Source organism: Varanus komodoensis, unplaced genomic scaffold (genome assembly GCF_004798865.1).
Source record: "Varanus komodoensis strain SLA01 unplaced genomic scaffold, ASM479886v1 scaffold47, whole genome shotgun sequence".
NCBI lineage: Eukaryota > Metazoa > Chordata > Lepidosauria > Squamata > Varanidae > Varanus > Varanus komodoensis.
In genome coordinates, this window is record NW_025336045.1 from 207384 (window position 1) to 223739 (window position 16356).

The following is a 16356-nucleotide window of genomic DNA, read 5'->3' on the forward strand; positions in this document are numbered from 1 at the left end:
AGGTTGCTACACCCCTAAACATGCCCAGGCACTTGGCTCAGGGCCTGTTTGGATTTCTCATTCTGATCTCAGTTCTTGCCCTGTATGGATGGCTGTTCAAGATGAACCCCAGACTTTCTAGGTGGATTTCCCAAGGCATGCAAGAGAGTGAGGCAAGGAGAGGGCCCAAAGCCTTCTTGCTCAGGGTCCCAGGTTGCAGTCCAGGCATTCCCTCTGTAACTATAAAATCGCTTCTGAACAGGGAAATGATGCAGGATGGCCACATACACATCACAAGAAAGGTGAAACTGGATGCTGACTTGCATAATATTTGCATATGTGAATTTCTATGAGTCTACACAAATTTGTAAATAATAACTGTTCTTCCAATAGGCATACAATGCATCTCACCATGGTGGAGATGACTGAGCAGGTCTGAGTTTATTGAATTGTTACTGTGTCTGTTCTATTCCAGTTTTTATCTTCTATGCCATCTTGGGAGGGTTGCTTCCTTTTAGGTGGCCTAAAGGGGGACTGCATGTTGGCTGCTTAGTTTGCTGCCCAGCTGTTAAGTGCTGATGCTCTCCTCATGGGTTTCTGACTTTACCTAAATTTGAACTGGGCACCTCTTTGGATGTAGGACACCTTCAAAGGGGCTACTATGCCCCACCATGTCTCCAAAATAGAGGCTGGGCCTCTGTAAGGTAGGTCACATGGCCATCCTATTTCTCCCGCTCAATTCCCAGCATGAAGCATTCTTGATCCTCTCTCTTGCTGTGTGTGACATACCTGGAGTCAAATGGGAGATGAAAACAAAGAGCAGGGCTGAAATGAGGTGTGGTTGCTTCACCTCTGGATTCTACACTGGGTTGATCTAGATTTGGAGGAAGGGGTGGTGATTTTCATGTACTCCTTTTTATTTTGCCGTCTCCTAAGCCCTGTAATAAAACTGTTCTGGATGGCTGGGAGACCCTCCATAATAGCCTCAGGTTGGTCCCAGGGCTGCAGGGAATGTGGGAACTGGCAGTAATCATTGCTCACCCACTTCTTCCAATGGGAAGATTCTGCTGGATCCCAGTTCCATGCATGAATGGAAGGAGACCTTCTAGTTGTAGAAGGACGAGTCTGGATCCACGTCACTGGATTTAATGTAATGGATGGAGTTGCTGGGTTGCAACCTGACAACTCGGACCGTGTGGGCACACATGCCTGCATGTGTGGGGAGCCTCTGACCATGGACCTGTGGCTCTAATGCATGGGTCCTCAAACGACAGCCCACGGGACGGATCTGGCCTGCCATGGCCGTCCATCCGGCCTGCACTGCTGTTCGCCGCCCGTGCGTGTGTTGGCTGCGTGGACGGGGAGGTGGTGGCTTGCTCGCTTGTAGATGGTTTTGGACTCGCTGGGAGATCTCTGAGTGAGCAAGCCACTGCCGTGTGTGCCCGATGCCACCTCATGCGCGCCTGATGGCACCTCACTGGCCCACGATGGTCACCGCAGCCTTTCAACTGGCTCCCTATTCAAAATGTTTGAGGACCCCTGCTCTAGCGTATATTTCCACCCTACAATCTCCTGCTGCCTAATTTGCAATAATGTCCTTTTATCTTCACAGACTTCCTGAAATCAGGGACATTGCTGCTAAGTTAAGAGCCTGTGTTGGGCACCAGGGGAGAAGTTAGACAGGCTTTAAAGCAGGTAGGAAAGCATTCTTGGTGCCATTTTGATGATATGCTTTAATGTTTCACTTTAGTTTATAAAATTAAACAGATGCAAAACAAATATACTATAAAATAATTACAAACATGTTCTAAGGATCAATTGAGCCCAATTTGTACAGAATCTAGTCAGGTTTCAAGATGCAAGCAAAGTCTGAGGTGTTGTCACTTCAAGAGATAGAATGGCAGGTTAAGGAACCATCCTGGGCAATCTTCATAGTACCTTTTCATTTTGTGGATTAATCCAGCACTGAAAGAGTTAAATGACACGACCAATGGAAGGTTAGTGGGCCTGCTTCAAACAATCGCAAGTGACAAATTATTGGTTTGGTCTTGAGGTGGTTCCATAGTCAGATTGATCACTATGGGGAATATGTGCACGAAGAGCCCTAAAAAGCTCCAGGCTATTTGAAAGGATTCCTGCTCCAGAAGGATTTCTCCTTGCCAGAAGACCCCAGCTTTGAAGAACCAGTGTTGACATTTCACTTGCTTAAATGAGAGCTGCAATCGTTAAGTAGGAGACCAAAATGGCTGTCTTCCAGGGTCACAAGGAGCTATGTCTAACTTGGGAGCTCTTGATAAGAGCAAAAGCTCAGAGCAAGAGACTGTGCTAAAGAGCTTTTATTCTATTACTGCTACAATCCAGGGTTCTCAGAGCATCCTTAATTGATACCAGTTGGTTCAGAAATGTAACAAGTATGTCGACAATGGCTGGAAAGGGTCATAAGTGGTGCAGATGACCAAAGATAGCCATCAATTCAAACAAGAAGTACTGGGAGGAACATGTCACACTAATACACACAGATGGGGGAATTTCAGAACATTTTCAGAAAAGGTAAAATTAATTTTTCAATTAATATGCTGGAATCAGATGGAGACAAAATGTGGGATCGGTGGGGGCTAAGTAGAATGGGTGTATGTGATGTGAGAGTGGCCATTCATTTCATTTTGACTGGAAGATGGTTATCTCACCACCCACCGAGCCCCCTGCCTACAACCAGAGCACAGGTACAAAGGCCCTGTAGCAATAACTTCACAGTCCTCCTTCTTCTGCCTGGCTTTATTTTACTTCACTTTGCTTTTTACCTCTAATCTTCACTGAATTCTGAACCAAGTAACTTAAGGCTCTCTTTGTTTTCTAGTATTAGAATAATTTCTAAAGAATTTCCAAATAATTAGAAGGGACGTGGAAGAAGGGACATGGAATTATTTCTAAATATGATTAACCCTTTCAACTTCAAATCTGGTTAACTCCTTCTGCTCCAAATTTAAATCAATCATATAGGTACCAATAACAACATAGATAACAAGTCTGATCCTTCTTATGCCCCAAATAACTTAGCAATGTTTTACTTCAGCCTTTTACATTCAAGTAGTGTGCAGGAGGAAGCCAAGGAGAGATAAGAACTTTTAACATGTCTTTTAAAACTAAGTGTTAACAAGTAGAATACAAGAGGGTGCTAAAGAATATATATATTAACCAAAAGAAGATAGGGGCTCAATTTACTATCTTCTTTGCTACATTTCTGGCCCAGGTTTGCAATTACTGTGCTCATGTAACCCCAGAGCTTATTTTCTGTAATTCTCTGAAATAAATCAGAGAACGCATTTCAGTTTACTCCTGAGTCTGTGATGATGATCGCCTGTTTGAACCTGACTTGATTATGCACCAGGATGTCTCCAACCCTTTTGGTAGAGGTCCTGAAACTAAACAGGATCAGATTAACACAGCAGGCCTTTGAGTGCCATTAGAGACAAAATATTGGCTTTCCTTTAGCAGTATGACAGTGAAGGAATATTGACAATGGAGAGCAGATGGGGTGACACGTACTTCTGTATTCCAAAGCAGGAAGCTGGGAAGGAAAGGGAGAAATTGTAGTGTGCTTCTCATTTCTCAAATTAAAGCTTTCAGCCTTTTTTCCTCCTCAGGTTCACAGAGTCACAGAATACTAAAGTTAGAAGGGCTAGTAAGGCCATCAGATCCAAAGCCCTGCTCAAGGCAGGACTCCAAGTGAAAGCATCAACATGTTTTTGAGAATGTTCTAAGACTGTAATGTGTTCAGGGTGAGTGTATCATCAGTGTACATGTGGAAGAGTGCTTCTTTTTTGCTGTAGCTTAAATAAATAAACGCCCAAATGGCAGCAGGGGTTATCTTCTGCCTGGCACTGTGGTTACCACAGAAATGAAGATTTGGAAATGATCCAAGGCTATTAGCCAGAATGCGAAGCTGAAGCACCCTGGCACTCTATTTTAGCCAACAACTTTGGAATTATACAATGAAAAAATCAGGAGCAATTACGGCTGACATGCATGTGAAAAATTGAAAATTCCAGCAGGTGTTGTTGCATCTGCCAAAACTCTTCTCTTTAGCAGCCTGAACTTTTAAACAAACAAATTAATACATTTTAGCCTCGCTGTAATAAACTTTCTCATTTGTTTCAGGTGGCAAATAAAATTATCAGAGACAAGACAGATGCACTCTTTCTTTCCTAGAATCTAAAATGTCCTCCAGAGTATTTTATTTTCCCTTAATTGTGGCATATTTCCAAGCAGGTTGCCAGGTAGCAAAATGGAGATTATTAATATCTTGTTCACATCCACAAAGAAGGAAGACCTCATCTTGTTTTGCAGCTGGTTCAAGGTTGGAGCATGGATCTCTGTAAAGGGAAGCTACCTCCCATTGTTTAAAAAGAAATGGTCAGTACAAGTCCAAAGCACAGTACACTGTACTGTAAAGTAAACCTTTTCAGCAAAGGTTCCTGGCCTTTGGGGACTGGCCGGCACATTTGGAATTTTGAGAAGGTTTTGTGGGTGCTCTCACTCTAGAAAGAAGCATTTTGATTTACAGCACACCAGCCACCCAGTTAAAAATAATTTCAAGATCTTCAATAATAAAATAAAAATGCCAAGGGTCAGGAAGCCTAGCAGGCATCAGAAGTGTTTACAAACACACTGGTGCCTATGGACCCCATGTTGGAGACCGCAGCATTAGATCTATTTCCAATTCCTTTTGCAATGACAGAGATATGTGTGTGCGCTGTGTGAAAAGGTAAGTAGCAATTTGGTTAGCTTTTAAAGTAGCTTGGATTTTTACACGGTTCAGCTTGCTAGAATGTCCTGCTGAAGCTCGGTCTAGCCAAGATGGAGGTAGTATTGATGGGCAGTTCAGTTGACTTAGCAAGTGGCTTTCAGCTTATTCTGCAGAGAGATAAACTCTCCCAAAGGACTTGATTTGCAGCATGGGGGGCTCTTAGATTCAGGCTTGTCTTTGGAGGTCCAAGTAGCTTCTGTGGCATGAAGGACATAACAGCAACTTAAGCTCTGTTCTAGTTTCAACCTGAGAAAACCTGGTTATTATGGTTATCCTAACTTTGGTAACATCCTGTCTGCATTACTGTAATGTCTTGTGCACAGTGAAGGCCATTTGGAAGCTCAGTTCAAAAAGCAGCAGCTGGTTTACTAATGGGGATCAGTCAGATAGAACATTTCTCACTAGTCCTGAAACACTACACTTGTTCATGCTTCATCCTTGGGCACAATTCAGGATGCTAACTCTTCTTTCTGAGTCCCCAAATGACCTTAGCATGTCCAAGAATATGGACATTCCTGGAGGCCTCTCTGAGGCCCCCATCCCTTCTGAAGCAAGGAAGCAGAACTCCCAGGAGACTCATCCGGCACCAATGTTGATGCCAAAACAACCTCAAAGGTGTCTGTTTGACTGGAAATTTAATGTACGTTTCTGTATCTGTTTTTAGGCTGGCGTTTTGCTGAGAATACCCTGATGCTGCAATTTGAAACTATTACATTTATGGAGGGTTTTGTATAATGCGTTTAAATTCTAAGCTTCTTTGAAGGTTTTAGTGTCAGAAAAGCAGGACATCAATATTGGTGATAAATATTTATGAGTGTAATTTTGGCAACTACATCATTCCCACCCTGACTCCAAATCTCAAAGATGGCAGCTTGGGCAAGAAGTACTTCTGGTCTTCCAAGATCTGCCTTCTTGCAGCCTCACTCTGTACCTCCTCCATTTCCCTTAGATCACATCATGTCTAGTGAGGGGTCTTAAGCATTTTCATCTTTATTGCCACGTTCCTCTCAGGACACAGAAATCTAGTCATGGTCTCATTGACTGCTTATGAAGGGGGAGTTACCTGGATACGGACTGGAGTGAGAACACTCATGCTTCAGCAGTGTTCATTTTGATCTGGCTGCTGTAATGAAGGCAGGTGAGGATGGAGGGGGAAGGCATTTCTTAAAACTTCATTCCCCTTAATGATTCCCTTCTCCAAATAGGAAAACTTTCATTAGAAAGGTTGCACACAGAAGTGTTTGCATAGATATGTTTATTAGCATGGTGCCTCATCTTGGCTCTCCTTTATGGGCTGTGCTAAGTAAAGTACTGTATTTGGGATTTTGTGTCCTATCCTCAAGCCCACCAATGTTCGCCATGCAAGACTGTGCAGATTCCCACCGACATTATTGGCTCTTTTTTATTAGATGTTCTATCTTTCCTCCAAGGAACTCAGCATTCTACCTTGTCCCTCCGTGTTTTTCTCAAAATAACCGGTGTGGTAGGCTAGCCTAAATTTACCCTGTCAACTAAGTGAGGATTTGAAGTTGAGTCTTTCAAGTCCTACTCCAACAATTTGAGCCAGGATGAGGAACAGGCGGCCCTCTAATTGTTGGACCATGGTCCCCAGCATCCTTCATCATTGACTATGCTGGCTAGGCTGATGGGAGTTGCTGTTAACCATAATGTAAGCATTATGCTAGCCTGGAGTTTACAAAATAACATTCTCTTATTTTTAAACCTCATTTTATCTAGGTTTGTTCTCTCTGTCCAGAGCGCTTTGGCTACAGGTGATATAGAAATGAAATAAATAATATTTTATTATTATAATATAATATATTTGTTATATTCAAGAGTTTATTTTTCCTTCTGGGGTTGGTTGGTAGTTGTTGGGAAGGCTAGTAACAAGAAAAAAAAGAGGGACAATTTATTAACTTGATCTTTCTAGTCTATTATTTTGCTGTCAACATTCTAAAAGTCAGATCTTTTCATTGAATAGGGAGAAATGGAAGAAGTCCTCCATTTTTCATGCTTGTGTAAGAAGCAGAAATAGTATACAGCTCTGACATTATTGCAACCCTATGCTGGGAAAAGCTTCATCTGTTGCTATTCTTATTTGAATTTAAAATTAATTTTATATATTTATACCTTGCCTTTCAGGATAAATCTTCACAAGGCAGCTCTCAAAGGACTGAGAAAGTGATACTAAACAGCACAACACCACAATATGAAAAAAGGACAGAGCAGAACAGCCAAACAATCTTCTTTAGAATCCTGGCAGTGCATCCAGATTAAAACTGATCAGAAATGGCCCTTTTATCCTTCCTGTCCCACATCTGATAAAGGCACATGACCTTCCATCTTTTATAAAAGGTGGCATTCCTATCGGTTAATGCAACTGGAAGTTTTCATTGTCAGGTGGCTTAACTGAATCTAGTGATGTACCACTTTGCAAAAAGCAAGAACTCTAGAGTCAGACATCCATAACCTGGCAATGTAAAGGGAGAGGCTTTAACAGCACAATCCTCTGAACGTACTTGAAAGTTTCCCCATTAAGTCCAATGGGTAGGTATGCGATTGCGTTTTAATGACTCAATCTTCTGAGAGGAGAAGCAAAACTACACTTAGCAAAGGCATGCTTTTTCCTTCTGTTTATGCTCTATCCATGACTGATAGATCGGCTCAACAGACATTTTGAGCAGGAAGATGCAATATCTGATTTTTTCATGAAACTAGCTGGATATTATAGTGACCTACTCTGCCTATAACAGTCCTCTCTGAAGAATTGTCCAACTCAAGTCCAGTTTAAAGGTAAAGAACCATAATATAGGAATGGCCTTGAAATTCCCACTGATGGGGAGCAACTGAGCCACTATCTTGAGGTACCCAGTACTTCTAATTCCAGTAATGTTTTCTAGATTTACATCTGCATATAAATTAGCATGTACACACTTTATTTAAAAAGTGCACTGCTTTACATAATGTATAAATGGTCACTGTATTGAACACTAGATTTAATCTTTTTAATCATGTGTATGCATAGTGAACTCCTTATCTAAGTGTGTATCTTTATATAGTGCACAGGAGGGAGGCAGACACAGGTTTGGGAAACCTCAGTGTTTGCATAAGTGTATATCTACCTACCTACCTACCTACCTACCTATACCTAAAATCCTAAGCAGGCCTTGGGGGAATCCAAACCAATTCAGTGATTGCTGAGCTTGCCCAATGGGTACAGGATGCTACTGTTAGGGTGGGGGAAGGAAGCTTGGGGGAGGGGAGAAGTACACTGAGAAATTGCTTGGCAGACTGGCTTGATCCCTGGACAAGGATCTAAATCTAAATAGGATCTAGAAAGGATTGTTCTAGGTCCCACTTAGATTCATAAGATAGGAGGGTCGGAAGGAGCCAAGGAGGTCATCAGTCCAACCCCCTGTTGGGTGCAGCATACCGAGTCACACCATCCTACTCAGATGATGGTCCAGTTTTGCCATGAATGTCTCCAGTGTGGGACAGCCCACCACCTCTCTAGGCAGCTGGTTCCACTGTCATACTGCTCTGACAGTGAGGAAGCTTTTCCTGATATCTAGCCTGAACCTGGTTTGTCACAGCTTGACTTGATTATTCTGTGTCCTACACTCTGTATCAGCGAGGAGAGATCTTAACCTTCCTCTTTGTGACAACCTTTCAGGTACTTATAGAGGGATATCATGTCCCCCCTCAGTCTTCTCTTCTCAAAGCTAAACATGCCCAGTTCTCTCAGCTTCCCATCATAGGGCTTAGTTTCCAGACCTTGGATCATCTTTGTTTCCCTTTCCATTTCTGACTAGCGCACAGTAAAGGAGAACTAGTACCTCTCTTTTTTGGAAGTGATGCTTCTATTTATGCATCCCAGAATAGCGTTTGTCCTTTTTGTAGCTGCACTGCATTGCTGGCTCATATTTAGCTAGCTGTCTACAACAACTCCAAGGCCTTTTTTCTTTTGCTGAGCCAAGTATTTCCTATCCTGTATTGGTTTCTTTTTCCCTAGGTGGAGAACTTGGCATTTGTCCCTGTTGAATTTCATTCTGCTTGTTGGAATCAGGGCCTGAGTGACCCCACATGGGCCTGCAGAACCAGGAACACCTTTGCAGGTGCTTACAGGGAAGAGCTGAGCAGCAACTATGCAGTGCAGCTGAAGGCCCTGGAGATCAGCATAAAAGCACACACTGTTGTTTCCGCCCAGCATTATAGCTTGGCCTGGTCATCCTGGATCTTCAGTTTGTCTTCCAGGGTATTAGCTGTTCTGCCCAGTTTGGTGTTGTCTGAAATTTAGTTATTGTTCCCTTGACCTCCTCCTTTAGATCATTAATAAAGATGTTGAAGAACACTGGTCCCAGGACTGAGCCCTGTGGCACCCTGCTTGTTATCCTGGCTTTGTTTGAAAAGCATGGACCACTAACCTTAGGAACCTTTTTCTAAGGCTAATAATGGAGCATAGGGCTGGGGACTGTGATTGGGGTCATGGTGGGGGAAGTAATGGGTTACACTTGTATAGTCTGCTCTTGCTGAAATCATCATCCCCCAGAATCAATCAATCAGCTCCTAAGAACACACCTAAGCCCAGTGCTTTGAGTGAGTCTAAGGCTGGTAGGGCTAGATTTGAAAGTTCTGTCACAAAAACTGCCATCTTTTTATGTACTGAACCTGATTTTAGAGTTCTGCTTGTAGTATAAGGTCTTCTGATTTAAATGCTACTCTCTACCTTTAAAGGGATTTTAGACAAATTGATTCTGGTTGGATTACATTAAGTTGCCTACTGGGAAATATACCAGAATGTTAAGGCTATTTATAGAAAGGCCACTCTCTCGTCCCCTCCTTGAGCTATTTCTCTGTGAAACAGTTTGATCATAAGTAGAGTGGTGCTCTTGTTAAGGGTATGTTTGATTTTATACAGTATGTGACTTTTATAAAAATGTGTTTACAGAGCAATCTAGAAATCCCATTTTAATGGAAATACTAGAGAGCTTGAAGGGACAATGTCAAGATAAAAACTGAGTACTTGGCAGTAAAATTTCTCTGTCAACAAAATATCAGATGATTAAACTTGCAAGGATCCAGAAAGATCAGATGATTAAACTTGCAAGTTTTCAGAAAGGTAACTTTTGAGACAAGGGTAACTTTTGCTCCTCAACTTTCAGTTCATTTATTAATGGTGCAGTCTTCTGCCTGCAATCCTTTACAATGGTGGCACACAACTTGCAGGCCACATGTAGCCTTTGCCTATTTCCAGGGCAGTCCACAGTCAGTGACATCCCACTGCATAGAAACCTAATCCATTCACCATCTTCTTCCCAAACCCCAGGCCTTCTTCCCGCAGAGCAATGTTCTTTTCTCTGATCAGCAGCTGATCAGAGAGAACTTTTCCCTGCCAGAGAGAAAAGTTGCCAAGTGATTTAGACCTCCTTGCTTTGGAGTAGACACACAGAAGCACACCGGGTGACTTTGGGCCAGTCACTGACTCTTAACCTAACCTACATCATAGGGTTGTTGTGAGGATAAAAGTGAAAAAGATGAGGGTCATACATGCTGCTTTCAGTTGCTCTGAGGAAAAAGGCAGGATATAAATATAGTAGGGTATAAAATAAATGAATAGGTAGGATCGCAGTTTAGGATTGCAGACACAGGGCTTGTGGCCCGTTTTCTCTCCAGCAGAGTAGGCTTTTGTCACATTTTCAGTAATAAGCCAGAAAATTCAGGCAATTTGGAATGCAGATTACGTATTTCGTTCTGTTGGTCTGTTTCAGTCCATTTCAGAGCAACGACTTTCACTCCAGGTAATATGGAAATTGGGTCGATTCAGTTCATGGTAGTTTTTAAGTAAGGGTGAAAAAGCTGCACTTTGAGGCCCCATCCCCATCATTAGGAATGAAAAACAAAGACTTTTCCACCCTCTTCACAGGTCTTAACCTGCACCGGAGTTCAGATCCCTGAGAACTTCTCCAGTGGAATTCAGCCCTTGCACTGAAAGAAGTTCAGTGCCTCTGATTTACAATACTGGCAACAGGATCCATGATGGTGAGATTTGCAAGATAAGAACATAGAGTTGCCCAGACCTTGAATTACAGTTCAAGAAGCTTGGCACTGAATGACCACTATGGAAAAGAGCTGTTCCCTTGAATACCAAGAGTGGTAATTCAGCCACACATTGGGGGATTTCACTGATTTGACCTACTTAATCTTTAGCTTGTAATTAATTGTCAAGGCTGTTGTCAGCTCTAGAAATCTATTCCTGCTTGCTGGTCCCAAAGAGCTGTGTTTGGTTTTCTTCAAAGTGTTTCCTTCAAAGTATGAAATCAATTGCTCCTGTAGCATGTTCTCTCTACAAGTAACAAAGTCAAGCCAGGTTCTGTAATGCCATCCAATTTGTTTAAAAATATTACTGCTTCTCAGCATTTTCCTGTGTGAGCCAGGAACAGATTTAGCTAAAGACACGAGGGGACTTGCATCTAGGTTAGATCCAAAGAACTGAACTGGAAGGATGATACTTTGGCCAACCTTCAGTGGAGGCTTTTGGGATGGGACAGGCAGGAGACAGAAAAGCCACTTGGTAGGAGAGAAACCTCATATGTGCTTCTCTGGATTCAAGCTGATACAGGTAATCATTATGCATTTAAAAACTCTTACAGATATTTCCTGCTTAGACTTCATTTTTCAAAGCTCAGCTAACCAAAAACTCTCATTGATTTAAATTACTAGATGTTGCATTAAGATAGGACCACCTTCTTCTAAATGGTATTTTCTAATTAAACTTATTTTTTTAATCAGTTTGGATGTCTTTATCCACTTTGAAGCTGTTTGATTAGGGCAGTCTAACAGGATGTCTCAAGTTCTAGTTCCAGAAATTCTTAATATATATGTGGGTATATATGATGGACTTAAGACTTTGCATATGATTTAAGTATTTGGGAGAAAAATGTCTATCCTGCAGTTTCTAGTTGAGAAGGGAACTCCGTTACAACTTCATTGCATTTTATTTATGTGCATGGAAATAGGATATCTGCATAAAATCAATCCCATGGAAATAGGATATCTACATAAAAAGCTTTTCCAAGATAGCACCCTCCAGATTTGCTGTACTACTGCTTCCATCATCCCCAACCTGCATGCTGCTTGGAGATCTTTAGGGCCTTGTTCTGAAATATCTGAAGAACATCAATTCCAGGGAGGCTGCATTATGCCAATGGTGACCTGGACAAAGTGCACAATCCCATGTATGCTTAGATAGAAATGAGGCCTGCACCTCCCAGCATTCATCCAAACAAGGGTTGGATTATACCCTAAGAGTCCTACTTCAGAGTATAAGCAGCTGCCAGTCTCTGCTTGTGGATGCAAAGCCTGGCTGGAGCTCTAAAGGAAGCTGCCAGGTGTTTGTAGAGCTTTCTGCAACATTATGGGAAGTCTTTAGAGCAAATATGCTGAACCTGGTATCAAAGTTACGGCACTAATACATTCAAAATAAGCAGTGCTTCAGAGGAGGTGTTCACCGTTATAGAAAATGGGGTCCTAACAAAAGGGCAATTGAGCGGGATGTCTATTAGCTCTATTTCATGTTCAGGTTGGTGAAACAACAACAGTATCTGATGTAGCAAATTAAACTTGTAAGAGGACTGTTAATTATGCTTCCTTTTCAGCCCCTTGAATTGTTACGGGAGGCATTTCTTTGCATTACAATTTTCTTCTGACAACTCTTGCATTGTAATTGCAAGCTGTCATACCTGCCTTGGATAGGCTATTCAGGAGTATGTGCAGAGCTTATCTGTCTTTATCTCTTTGTCTAAGAAATATGAATGTTTTGTTGGCACAAGAGACAGAAGCCAGGTGGGGGTGTGGGGAGCCAACAACATGGGAGTTTTAACAGGTGCAATCCTAGCCTGCTGAAGACTTGCACGACTCCTAGCAGCTCATTCACACTTGCCATAATGAACCCATCAGGTGCTTGATGCATTGTGTAAATTGCCGTGGCTTAACCCTGAATGACAAGTACTGCAGCAGAAACATGATTACAGTGTCCTTATTGTGTCCACAGCACTTCCAATGTCAAGCACTTTACAATGTTTCATCGGCAAAGATAAGCGCAGGTGTCTGTCTTGAGTAGTTTACATTTTTGGTTATTCCTTGTTCTTGCCTGCTTTTATTACCTGTTTTTAGTTTTTTTTAACTTTTAAATATCTTTTCTGATATGATGATATTTGTATTGTACTTTTATCATCTGTTTTTGTGGACTGTTGTAAACAGAGAGGTTCAGCTGTGCAGCAGTATCGAAATGAAATACATACATATATTCTAAAAGACACAATGGGAGAAACAATGGAAAGGGGTGGGGGAGCAGCAAATTGACACACAGCTGCCCGTGGATGTAAAATCAGCAGAAAAACCTTTATAGTGAGTTGTTGCCTATGCAGGGGGTTAGGGACCACCCAGACCTTTTAGCAGCAGAAAATTCTGAGGTGGTGAAAATGCTCTGCTTCTTGCTTTTCTCCTCTCTCATGTCTTCCTAAGTGGTGACGTTAATCCATCCTAAGAGGAATATAAAAAGCCAGTGAGTTGACTTAAAAGCCACTGCCAATTAAAACAGTTGGAGGAATCTCTCTTGATGTTTTATTATAAGTGTTTGTCAGGAGTCAAGGTGCAAGCATCATTGTTGGAGGGGTCCAGTACAAACTGGTAACAAAACCCCTCCCAAACACAAGCATACAGTCTCATGTGTCATAAAAGTCTGTCTCTTTCTCTGTGTATAAGTCATCCTGTCCTTCCCAAGCAGCAAAACATCTTGACTAGCCCTAACATTCATCCTGGAAAAGAGCCCCATAAAGCTTGCTAACTATTTTGTAACTTTTTTATTGGTCCTTCTAAAAGTATTACTCTCTCAAGGTTCTGCCTAGCTGCAAACAGTTTATAAACAGACCAGTTTGCTTTACTTTATTTATTCTGCCCTTTCTCAGTGCAAAATATGAATGAACTTTCCAAAGGTAAGTTTCTTGCAAATTCACAGTCCCCAGACAAAATAGGTGGCTTAACTGTTCTCATATATGGCAGAATACTGTATAACCAGACATGGGATTTCTGTCTGTCTGTCTGTCTGGGCGGGAGGAGCACTATACAATTATTCACATAGATTCAGCCTTTAAATACTAGCAGTAGGACTAGCTTCCTTTGATTATTATGATGTTTGCACCATTCTACCTGTCTGGGTACAAACAACACTAGGATCAGCAGCTCTTGTCAAAGCATGTCATGTAGGGAAGTAGAAATCTAGGGAAGTAGAAATCTATTTGAGCCTCACAATGAGCTCTGGCCTTGCTGCACAGGAAGTCCCTGCATTCTTGAGAAGATCTCGGACCAACAGCTTACCACTCAGCATTGTTTGCTGTCCTTAACATGCTTTCCCTGATCAGTTCCAGCAAATCCCATCATGCACAGATTCAGGGAAATACATTTCCATAAATACCATGTTCTACATGTAGTCTCATTTTTTCCCTCATAGTAATGATATTATAGTCTGGGCTGCTCCATCTCTAGATTTCTGGGTTTCTTTCCAAAAGAAATAGAAAACAGACAGGTTTTGCAATTGGGGAAGGCCAGTGTGTCTTATTCCTTCACCTGCATATGCTGGTTGCATGCCAGCAAATTACCATAATGTCCCTTTTCTCACAACTGAACCCAAGAAGTGGTGGGGATGCCTTACAAACCCCCCAGAAGCCATGGCTTCTGGGATAGTTTGTAAACCCACCCACATCTCTGGCAAGTGAAAGTAGGGAAAAGCATGGCCTGAGAGTGCCACATATAAGAGAGTGAACTTGACACAGGAACACCATTTTTAATGGCATCACCATGCGATTCATAATGCAGAGTTCCACCCTAAAGTACTAGTTAGCATGGTAGATGCAGATTTTTTTTAAAATGAAAGCATCAGTAGTATTACTAACACTTCCATACTGCCCAATAACCAGAGTTCTCCAGATAGCTTGCCAAAGATGAAATTCTTAAAATACAATATAAACAAAACATGGAAAACACATTTACCAAAGTAAATGAAAACAATAGAAGTTCTGGGACCTGTAAAAACTTTATCATATGCTGTCAAATGCCCGAGAGTCTTAACCTGGCACCAAAAGGATGAAATTGTTTGTACCACGCAGGCTTCACTGTGAAGAATGTCCTTTATCTGGGAGGCAGGCCACCAGCTAAAAGGTCTTCCTTGGTGCCATCCCATGGAACAGGCACCGGGCGGAGGGCCTCAGGTGATGGCTGCCATAAGGAGACAAATATTTAACTTTATCATCCACTATTTCAAATTATTAGCACTTCTTTCTGAATGCAATTTGGTTTCCTTGTGCCGGCTTCGACAGGATTCTTTGGCTCTTTCAGTTTGTGATGGGGAGCATATTTATGGTTAAAAAACGGAAAAAAATGACACCTATGCTAAATTTTTTGACATGCAACAATTCATTAAATGGTATCTAATAGCATTGCCTATTTGACCAAAAGATCGAATAACTCATTTGCCCTTTTGACTCACTAGAGTTTTTTGTTTTCAAGAACTGTTTTTCATTAAACTTGCTAAAAGAATTGGAGCTTGAGAAAAGAAATTGCCCCATATACCTAACAATTGCTTTTATTCATGAAGGAAGAATTAGAGACAGGAGAAAATGTTTCAGCTCAAAGGAGCCTGCCTCTTACGGTGAGAAATGGCACCTTGAAATGAGGGAGAGTAGCTGACCTTTAAAGGGATCCTTAATTTCAATACCTCTGAACAACCTGATATGTTCGACAGCTGTTGCCTTTTTTTATGACATCTGTGTTTCTTAAAATATACATTGATCTTATTCACTGGATGCCACTACAGGGCTGGCAGCTATTTGCCTTACTGTGGAATGGAGCACCGTGGATGAAGGCAGAGAACTGTCGTGGATGAGGAATGTCAAGCCCGTCAGGCGAATAGAAGCCTGATGCCCACTCTGGCCCACTCCCAAGGCCTGTTGCACTGACAGAAGCACTCTCTGGTTGGTGTGGTTCCTGTGTAAATGAAACTGGCACTATTCAGTTATTGTCGCCCCACTGTGGCTCTTGAGGGGGGCAGAAATAAAGTGTCCTCTTATGTTTATACATCCCTGAAGGACATTGCTTTGCATATGCTAGCTTGAATGGATAGATGCAAATCTAGAAATTTAATTTAAATGGAAACTCAGCACTTCTCTCCAGAATATGGAAGACTGTGAGCAGGTGACCCATGCTCCTTTCAATAGAGGTGGACGGGTCCAGATGGGCGATGTCAAGCCTCTTCCTTCTTATGGCCTTTTATCTTTAGGATGTTGGCTAGACAATCTTTCAAACAGAGGATGCTTCTGTTTTTCAGCTTGAGGTCTGAACTGGTATTGGACAGGCAGGTCAGATGCCACGTACCTGCAGTGGGTGGGTCCCCATCCAAAAGTGGGGGGGAGCACCCCAGTGCTTGCACGTGGTGCCGTAACATGATGGCTCAGAGCCCGTTCACACAGCCATGCACACACTCCTTGCCAGTGCAATCAGCCTTTTAAATAGCCTCC

General features: G+C 42.1%; 1 long non-coding RNA gene across 2 annotated transcripts; it reads left to right on the top strand.

The window, feature by feature from the left end:
• The first annotated feature begins 3552 nt into the window (after positions 1-3552).
• LOC123030890 lies at positions 3553-15913 on the top strand. Of its 2 annotated transcripts, XR_006416193.1 has the most exons (4): positions 3553-5924; positions 6929-7579; positions 10710-10825; positions 15657-15913. It is a non-coding gene; the product is annotated as an uncharacterized LOC123030890 (long non-coding RNA). The 2 variants fall into 2 exon arrangements; XR_006416192.1 differs by lacking the exon at positions 15657-15913 and having other exon boundaries at positions 10710-12111.
• Positions 15914-16356: the final 443 nt, after the last annotated feature.